General features: G+C 33.7%; 1 protein-coding gene and 1 long non-coding RNA gene across 3 annotated transcripts in view; both read right to left on the minus strand.

The window, feature by feature from the left end:
• Nucleotides 1–359: 359 nt before the first annotated feature.
• The window catches only part of LOC127967205 (NLR family CARD domain-containing protein 3-like), a 102658-nt gene continuing 92401 nt past the window's right edge, over nt 360–10616 (minus strand). Inside the window, exons 10-15 of one of the 2 annotated variants that reach the window (XR_008155796.1) lie at nt 1670–1731; nt 1352–1595; nt 1152–1260; nt 1027–1065; nt 837–905; nt 360–692 (exon numbers count right to left, since the gene is read on the minus strand). The gene's annotated coding sequence lies outside the window, so the exon portion shown is untranslated. The remainder of the gene's footprint in view (nt 693–836; nt 906–1026; nt 1066–1151; nt 1261–1351; nt 1596–1669; nt 1732–10616) is intronic. The other variant, XR_008155797.1, reaches the window with a different exon arrangement.
• Nucleotides 6713–8571, minus strand: LOC127968733 (uncharacterized). The gene is made up of 2 exons (XR_008156107.1): nt 7909–8571; nt 6713–7467 (listed from the first exon to the last, which is right to left on the minus strand). It is a non-coding gene; the product is annotated as an uncharacterized LOC127968733 (long non-coding RNA).

Consider the following 10616-nt stretch of genomic DNA (forward strand, 5'->3'; position numbering starts at 1 on the left):
ACCATCAAATCCTGCTTTTAGCTTTGCTTCTTAGCTTTTGCTATTAGTCATGCTTTTGAGAAGGGTCTGGCTGCAGACTTGCACTGTCAGGCTTGCACTCTCAGACACCTGCAGTCTCCTGCCACGTCACTTGCAATCGACACAAATAAACCGGAAATAAGTTTCCAGCCTTTCATTCGTTCGCATTGCCAATGAAGACGATTTAAAGTACTTTAGTTCTATAATGAGACAGAAACTTTTCCTCCCGAGAGTAATTTTTGCTGCTTGTTTATGTTGTAATGTTACTTTGTCATTAAAGTGGGCTGCGACTTTTTTAACATTTATACCAGCAAAGCTAATCATTATCAAAGAAAAAAAAGAGGCACATTAGGCATTTTCTTTTGTTTCTGAAAAGAAGCACATTATGTATTTTCTTTAGTTTCAGTTGACAGAATACTTTCAGATTCATGACATCAACTACATGTTCAAGGAACAAGTCCATGTCCTCCTTCTCAGTAAAAATAAAGCAGAAAGGTTCCAGAGCATCAATTCTGTCCTCTGAAAATTGAGCTTTCTGTAATTTGTCCATGGCCTCATCAACATCTTCATCCTCCATACAGAGTATTCTGGGCAGCTGAACAGAACCAAGCAGCACACTTGACTGTTCCCGAACACCACTTACTGGCTTCCTTTAAATCTCTCATCAGTTGGTTCTGTAAAATAACACAAAGAGCAAGGGAGATAACATTGTAAGAAACCAAAAGCATTAATTCAGAATTGTTAAAAAAACAAAAAGAAACAGTTACTTTGACTTTGTTGCTAATCCTGTAACAAAACATGTTTAAAAAAAAGTGTACCTCTTGTGATGATTCAAGTAGTACATCCTCCATCACAGGATGCAGTACGTTTATACTTGCATCATCTGCCTAACAATTTATGAAATACAATCAGATGAATATTACACTTAAGTGTGTGCTAATTTTAAAACTGCATATTTAAAGACAATTTCTATTGTGTCTGGCCCACAACACAGTATAGGCTATATACCTGTGATGATGATTCCTGAACCCAATGTTGTGGCTCTTCCTGTTAGTGAAACAACACAAAATAAGCAAACATTCACAAGGTACCATGACATTATTAGTGTCATTTTCTCAAGCAAATGCTTTTACCTGACAGGTGTCCTCTAGCTTCCTTTTCCTTAGTCTGAAAGCAGGCTGCCAATCACCGCTTAGTACGGCTTTAGACTCCTCAGTGAAGTGTGCAAAAACCTTTCCGTGGCTGGAAAAAGTGACAATATAACACATTGTTCCATAATTTGCTTTAATCCATGAAATTATTGTTATTATTTTAATTAAAAGAAATACTGTACCTATCCAGCCCATGGTTCTCCATTAACATCACAAACCACCATTTCCTCAGTTCTGACATGTCCAGCTGCTCATAACATGCAAGTTAACCCCTTTGAATATTTAAATCACTCTGACTCAACATTATTGTAAAGAAGTACTCACAATTGTGTAGTCAAATGAGGAATCCATCACCATGTAAAAATACAATCTTACCTTTAACATAAAGACACCACAGTCATTGCCATAAGGTTGACCTGGAAACCCCTTTAATAAACAAAGGAAAGATGAGTGAATTTAATATTTCAAAAAGTAATACTTCGAGAGATCATGGAATTTACCTGTAAGTCAAGTCCTGTCTTTTCAGTCCATTTTCCAGGCATTATCCTGTTTGCAATAATACCTGTTGATTACAAATAATAATAATAAATTAAAATTTGTTTAATTTTTTTACATTAAAATGTTCCGCTCTATAAAAACGTTCATGCACATTTAAATCTGTAGAACTGTTTCTCAAACTGAGGTTCTTAAAAGAGCTAGGGATTCCAAAATAGTTAAATATGGCTTGCAACCATGTACATAACATTGAGATGATATTGATTACAAACAAGAGCTCAAGTCATATAGGGACCATCTAGTACTTTCAGTAACCTCTGAGAAGTACAAACCTTCATGCATATAAGAAAACAACATCTGAACAATGCATGCAATACTATGAAATTCATGAAATAAGTCACGAAACTGTGACCATAATCAAACAACGGAGCATACAAGCATTGTCAGTTCATACAGATTTCTCAGATCATAAGCTTCACAATGACACAAGGTGTTCAAATCTAAAAGGTCATTCCGGATGCAAAAAAGGTCTTAGAAACCTGAAATATATTAGAACAAGTACAAACCTTCATGCAATTAAGAAAACAGCAACAACTGAACAATCTCTGAAATAAGATGATCTTGCCACGTAGAGACAGTTCATATGAACGTGACCATTTCTGAACAAAAGCGCAACGCGCATTTTATATAAATTCATCTAAAGACCTCAACAGAGCTTTGTATCTCTGGGCACCAAATCCAAGTGGTGTCTCATAGCATTTAGAGTCTAAAAAGAGAATTTCTTTCTGGACTGGCTTCAAAACCTGAAGAAAATGTACAGTATTGATTTTTTCTCAATTACATTAAAAACATCACAATCTGCCATTTTCTATTTTCACATTTGACAAAAAAAAAAAACATTGAAAACACATGAAAAGTTATTTTAAAATGTGTACATTTACATCTATTTGGTACTAACTGCAGTTTTGCATGCACTGAAATCAAAGCACTATGGTCATAAACAGAAAACACATTTTTTTAATCCCTCAAATGCAGTGTGAATACGTACACACAACTGGTAGTGTCCTGGGGCCCGTTCTTCGTACGTCGCTTATTACATCCGAGATCAAATGACACATCCAAGATGATCTCATCAGTGGTGGACTGGGACAGTAAATCGGGACAGGAATTTGACTCCACCCCAGGCCACCTCTGATGCTGCAGTCACCACCGCACAATTCATGTGTCCACTAGACTGATAAACTCTTTGGCTCTTTCAGTTCTTTCAATTGGGTTATACTTAAAAAAATAAATCAAAATCCTTAGACTTTGGACGGGTAAAATAATCAAATGAAGTATCAAGAAGAATCAAGGCATTCACTGTCTCTATCATCAATCCCCCTCTCTCTCACTCTGCACATTGAGTTTCTCTGCAATATCAAATAAGCACTTTTTTAATAATCTATATCACTCTTTGTCAGACACGTGGTTTTGTTGTGTGTGACTTAACCGCGGCGCCATTTTTGAGTTATCGCTATTGACTGAAACAACCACGATTACAAGAATAGAAGTAAATAATAGAATAAATAACTAATATAACTACTTAGATAACTATCTAGATAATAAGTAAATATAAGTTAATATAACTCGCAAACCTGGAGAAGCAGAAGAAGATTGAGAAAAGGCCGTACCGAGATAAGCTCAATAAAGATGCCAGGGACCGTTATTTGGAGAAATTGTCATCGATTCATAACATAGATCCATATGAGCTGACTGCATTAAGTTGGAGTGCTGACCCCGCATTGCTACCTTCATCCTCATACTTAGACATTGTAAATTATCTTGTTTATGGTATAAGGGCATATACCAGTGAACAATTTAAAAACTATAAATCTCTGGAAGTCTCTCTTTTTATAAACTACGCAATAAAAAATGGATGGCAGTGAACTGTCTGTCTTGTGCCAGTACTGCAAAACCATAGCAAGTAAAGTAAATGTTACACCTGAGCAGGCTGAGTTCATTGAAAGACAGACCAGAAAGCAGCACAAATGCTCATCTTGGTTTCACTTGCGCACTGGGAGAATTACTGCATACAAAATGCATTCAGTATTTGTGTCTGACTTTGACAACCCTGCGCTGTCTACAGTGAGAGCAGTTTGTTTCCCCAACAGTTGTTCTACAAACCAGTGTCCTGCTACTGCATGGGGAAGACAAAATGAGGAAAATGGGAGGACACAGTATAAACTGCAAACCATGAAACATCACTGTGACAAGTTAGTGAGTGTGGTTTCATCATAAACCCCAAGTTTCCTCAGGTTGGAGCATCGCCAGATGGATTGGTGCAGTGTACCTGCTGTGGAAAAGGCTGCATCGAGATAAAGTGCCGTAACAGCACTGTGGAGGAAGCATGCAGCAGAAGTTGTGAGTGGTGAGCTAAAGCTAAAGGAGGGTAGTCCATACTACAAGCAAGTCCAGACACACATTTTTGTGGCTGATGCAGAGTACTGCGATTTTATTTTGTGGACTTTTAAAGACTGCACTGTGTTACGTGTCGCACCTGACCCACAGCTCTGGAATAATGTTCTTAAAAAGGCACAGCTATTTTTTGAGTTTGTGTGTCTCCCTGAACTTGTAAGTTGTTACTTCACTCATATGCCACTTAAACAAATTCCTGTTCCAGAGGGGGAGAAAACTCACGAGACCTCTAAAATAGTACAGAAGAAGGGCAGGACCAGCAGAAGTGTTGAGAAGTTGTGGTGCATTTGCAATGGGCAAGGAAGACGTAGCCTGTGACAACCAAAACTAGCCCAATCGCGCTTCCAGGAGGTTCCCCGATAAAAATCACTTCCCGGGGTTAAAATATACGTTTTTTGGCAGAGTTGCCTTCGTAAAATTCGCATTTTAGGGGCTAAATATCACGTTATTGATATTGGGGTTGCTTCAAACCGCGGACATGAAAAACAATCGCAGACTTGGCAACACTGGTTCAGGTGGAGCGGCAGTTACTACACAGAGCCATAGTCTACCGACAACTAACATAGATTGCAAAAAGGGTTGAAAAACACTGTACTACACTACAGTTGGACATTGGTTTGTCAGTGCACACAACAGACAGTGATAATCTTATCTAAAAATGTGATATCCTCACCTTCACATGGGAGGATCATGTTGATGGGAATGGTTCCTGTTAAAATGTTATATTCTTGACAAATATTTCCAATCACTCTTTCAACATGGATTCTTAGGTGAGCTACTTTTCGTGTCTCCTCTGCATCTCTTGCAGCTAGCTGACAGTAACCCTTTGTAAAGAGTTTGACCTCTGCACACAACATGCCAACACTTTCCTTTATATCAAAACCTCTATCAGCCAATACAATGTCCCCTGGCAACAATTTTTCAAGAAAACCACTATTTTCTGTAATGTGTTTGTCACTTGTACGGCCACCCCACCCTTTGGATATAAAACAAATAGATCCCTTGGGTGTAATACCTATCAAATACTTCATAGTGTGGTTGTGCTTGTAGCTGGAAAACATTTGAGCACGTGCTTTTAGATTTGATGGTTTCTCTGTGAAAATCTCAAAACAGTCGATGATCACTGCTACTCTGTGTCCAAAGGACTCCACAAATTGGTGAGGCATCATTTTTTGTAAAGTGTCTCTATCTGGCCATATGATGGAAGGGCTCAGGTTTGCATACATAAATGACACAATTTCCTGAAATGTTCTGTATACTGTCTTTGGGGAAACACGAAAGAGATGGGCTAGATGTTGTGCAGGCAGATCCAGTCTGAGGCGCATAAAGCTTAAGAGAAGCATTTGAAATGGACTAAGAACTTTCCTCTTTTGGTCTGACATGAGAGGCACCAAAAAACTTAGCAAGGCCATAAAGGTCCCCATGTTTGGCAGCCCTGTGTAGTACTTTACTTGATCATCATTGTCCCCAAAACAACTATCAGACATCCTGTGCTCATCAAGTCCTTTCTTCAAACAGAGAAAACAATGATCTTGGATCGTTTGGTTCTTCGAAGCTCATCCAGGAGCCGCTGTCATAGCAACAGGTTCGTAAGCTCCGAAGAACGGGCCCCAGGTTTACAGACAGGGCTTTAATTAAACCAGAATTAGGACTTAGTTTAATAAGGACATTTAAGTACAGACAAAACAATAGCACTGAGATATTTTAAGATACTTCAGAACAAGTTGAATTTGAATCTAGGATTAGGTTTAAGCTTTGTCTGAGAAACCAGATAACTGTAAAATTCATCAAGAAAAGTAATATTAAAACCGCACATTATCATGAATGTAGACTATACCCTTGTTTTCTGAAGTATGACCACCAGCTTTCAATTTGTTGGTTTGTGGTTGAGGAGCAATAGGAGTTGTATTATTCATTGTTTGTTCATGTTAATAAATGAATTAATTAACACTAACTAATGGACCATTATTGTAAAGTATTACCGAGGTACATTCAACTTTCATTTTAGCTCATTTTAATATTTTTTTCCCGTAAATAGTTTTATTAAAACAGTTTTAAATCTTTTTTGTACTGGCTTTTTGAAAAGATTATTAGAATTAAATGTGTTCCCTTTGAATGTTTTTATGTAATCTATTCACCAGATATCCAGCACAGCTTCATTAGATGAATTAAACACGCTCATTGAGAAGTGTGCCAGCCTTTTTTTGATTAACCACAAAGTGTAGAAGGATTGAAGGATTTCACACAGTGCTACATATTATACAGAGTATATAATAAGTACTCCGTACAAAGGTAAGTTGATTTCTAATTTACACATGAATTGTTTCATATTATTGTTATTTGTGATCATTGAGATTATTTGTGATCTTGTTTGGCTTCCAGATTTAGGGATGGTTTTCCACGTTGGATATCATCCATGTCCTGGAACAACATCCAAGTGTATTCAGACCCTACATGAGCTACAGTGTTGAGAAACTAAAGCTGAATCATTGGAGGCTGTCTTCAAGAATCAGTGAAGTGAAGTTGGTAACACCAGACGACAAGAAGAAACAATGATCCTAGGATACTGGAGAGACTTGACACTGGAGCTAAAGGATTGTAACGTCACATTTTATTGTTGTTGTGTACATATTTCATATTATTCCATTGTTACCTCTTTTCTTTTCTTTTTTCAGAACAAGAAACTGGAGTCTTCCTCAGGATCATCCTGATGTTTGCTACAGGACTGGATTCACTGCCTCCTTCAACAGTTCTGCCTCAGCTCGACTGAGTTTTGAGTGCACTTCTTAATTTCCCATCGCAGCACTGTGCCAACACAATCAAATTGCCAATCTCCAAAAGCTATGAATGTAATGGACTTTGGTATCCAAAAACTCACCTGGTTTTGATTTGCACTTAGTAGAACAATGTAAGGGGACAGCTCACCCAAAAAAAAAATAAATAAATAAATAAATTCTTACTATGGAAATCAGTGGGTATCATCAAGTGTCTGGTTAACAACATTCTTCAAAATATCACCTTCAGAAAAAAGAAAGTCATATATGTTTGGAACAACATGCAGTTGAGTATATTATGACTGTTTTTATTTTTGGGTGAACTATCCCTTTAACAGTGGATGTTTTTCGTAACAAACGTTTCTGAACTAACCAGAGTTTAAATGCGGGCGATGTTCTTTAAAGTTAAATAGTTCTCCACACCAGTCTCCCAAGTGTGACGTGTAGTCAGACAGCTTTGAGTTTGTAGTTCTTCAACGTTTGCCTGAAGCTGTTCATCTCCACATGAACTAATAGTAGGTTCAATGAAAAAGTCTTCCTGGGAGACACGAAATCCACATTCTCTCCCATTAAACCTTCCAGTAAAAAAGGAAAATGTGTCTACCATTATATTGTTTGGTGTGAACATTCAAGGCACAGTATTGAGAGCAAATAAAAGTTAATTTGTATTGAATTCATAATAATTCAAAATAATTTGAAAATATTAAAAATAACAGTGTACTAAACCTCATTTTATTTCAAAGTTAAATGACCTTCTGCTGTGGAATATAATGTTAGCCCCAGTCTCTTCACTTTAATTTTACAAAAAAGCATTGAATGAAAGTAAATGGTGAGTGATATACATAATACATGCATAATATTTCCATTTTGTGCTCCATGGAAGAAAGTAAAACTCATGGCCTAACATTAGGGTGAGTACATGATGGCAGAGATTGAAGTTTTGTGTTAGCTATCATTTTAACATTTCCATTATAAAATGCAAATAAGTTTAATATTTAATATAGTCATATACCAACCTGTGTGGAAGAGCGAACATTGCATCTGGTTTACCAGAACGACAACGAGACAAGGTCCATCTGCAGAACACTTAAAAACACAAACCGCACCAAGCATATTTGCTCATGACTGCCATTAAAGAGTTGACTCTCTTTCAAGTCATTTAGAAGATCCATCCAGATCTGAGACCCGTGTAAATAAACCAACATCAACATCCCTTTTATACATTCAGGCCTGGTTTACAGACAGGGCTTTAAGACAGAATTAGGACTTAGTTTAATTAGGACATTTAAGTAGAGACAAAACACTAGCACTGAGATATTTTAAGATACTTCAGAACAAGTTGCTTTCAATTAAAACAGCTCAAATATAAATTTGAATCTAGGATTAGGTTTAAGCTTTGTCTGAGAAACCAGGAAACTTTAAAATTCATCAAGAAAAGTAATATTAAAACATTAAAACATCCACATTATCATGAATGTAGACTATACCCTTTTTTTCTGAAGTATGACCAACAGCTTTCAATTCGTTGGTTTGTGGTTGAGGCTTGAAGCCCCTGCAAGTTCATCTGTGTGGATTGATCTCAGCAAAAGTGACTTTACGCAGCTCTACAGATTTACATTCATTTCCTGTCAGAGGGAAAGCCACGCCCCCAGATATGACACGAGCGACCGAGTCATGGTTGATACATGTGAAAATACATTCAGAAATAAATGAGGGATTAAAAGAAAAGAGTTTCCCATTTACTCACCAATTTATTTTATTTATTTGGCTATTTTCATCACACATTTAATTATTTATATATGCATTGAAACAAGAATGGATGTATTTATACACACATTTATTTATTTGTTTGCGTATTTATTTATTGTTTTTGCAGGTTTAGTCTTTCATATACTGCAATAGAAAGAGTTTTTATTTATCTGTTTAATTAATATATTTAAAATAAAAATAATATTTTGTTAATAATATATATATATATATATATATTTAGTTATATATAGTTATAATTAAAAAATATATAATTTATATTTTGGTTAGCATTAAATATTAAATGTTTTGTTGTATTAAATTTTTTGTTATAAAATACAATAATTGTACTATTTAAATTAAAATCAAAAATCCATTAAATATATTATTGCAATTTTTATTCAATAAAAAGTCAGTATTTATTAATAATATCAACCAGAATATGAATTTTATTTCAATAACTGTAAGACAATAACTGTTACAATTGAAAATTATACTATTGTAATATAAAATAAAATATGTATTAGTAGTAGTAGTAGAACTGACATTTTTATTTTACACCAATTTTACAATTTTGAATGCATTTATTAAGTTTATATTATTATTAACTAAATATTATACTTAATTTATGTTAAATATACCAATTAAACAAATCAATTAAAGCTATTGCAGTATTCATATTGCACTCTAAAATAAAATGTCAGTATTTATTAATAATAATATGAATAATAGTATTGTTATTATACACTTAACCAAAATATTTTATATTGTCATATTTTTTATTAATTATAATTATAACAAATGAGAAAATAAACATATTATGATTGCAATAATCCAATTGTACTTTAAAATAAAAAGGGGTCTTTATTAATAATAACCTAAATAGTAATTGTATAATACATTTAATTATTAAAAAATGTTATACATATTGCAATATTTTTTTAATTATTTGTTTAATTGTTAAATATTATTTGAATGACAAAATTTAAAAAATCCATTTTGCAATATTTATTCATTAAAAAGTTAGTATTTATTAAGATTAACCAAAATATGAATTTTATTTTATTATTATAATAAGATAATAACATAACTGTTATAGTAGTAGAATAAATATACTTACTTTTTATTTTACAGCCATTGTAAATGTTTGTATTTATTATCATTTAAATCTTGTTATCTCTATAAACACAAATCTCACCGTCACAGACGCTCAGCTGATTTACACCAAAACACTTTCACAGTTTATTGTAAAAACACGCAGCGTTTTCAAACAGATTTCAGATGGATTTATTTGATGAATGAACAGAGTTTGAGTCTCTTATAACACACATAACATACACACAACACACTTCTTATAACACACATAACATACACACAACACACTTCAACCATCTTCACACATTTGTGATGAGAAGCGTTTATAAATCTGCTGAAAACAAACCAGACGCGTTATTAATATTAACTACATATTCAGTTTACTGTTTTAATTACATCAGTTAAACTTAATTACATTTACTGTAAATAGGTCAGTATATAATAATAATAAAATATTGATTTTACTTGTATTATAACAATGAAAGAAATTAAAGAATATATATTAATTATAACTGTATTATTTAAATTACGATTAAAAACTGTCATTGCATTAATATTATTGCACTGTTTATTCAATAAAAAGTCATTATTTATTAATAATATTAACAAAAATATGAATTTTATTTTATTATTATAAGGAAATAACATAACTGTTGAAACATAAACTCAAATTCAACAATTATTATTATTATTATTAGTAGCAGAATTAAAACACTCACTTTTTATGTTACAGTGGAACAGGATTATTGTAGCAATAATTGTTATAATTTAAATAATAAAAATATAATTCATATTTTGGTTATTATTAAATATTTGTTATTGTAAACTATGATAGGATTACTGCAATTATATCTGTTGTTATAATATAACAATAAAATTATTA

The sequence above is a fragment of the Carassius gibelio genome, chromosome A4, assembly GCF_023724105.1.
Source record: "Carassius gibelio isolate Cgi1373 ecotype wild population from Czech Republic chromosome A4, carGib1.2-hapl.c, whole genome shotgun sequence".
In the NCBI taxonomy this organism is placed as follows: domain Eukaryota; kingdom Metazoa; phylum Chordata; class Actinopteri; order Cypriniformes; family Cyprinidae; genus Carassius; species Carassius gibelio.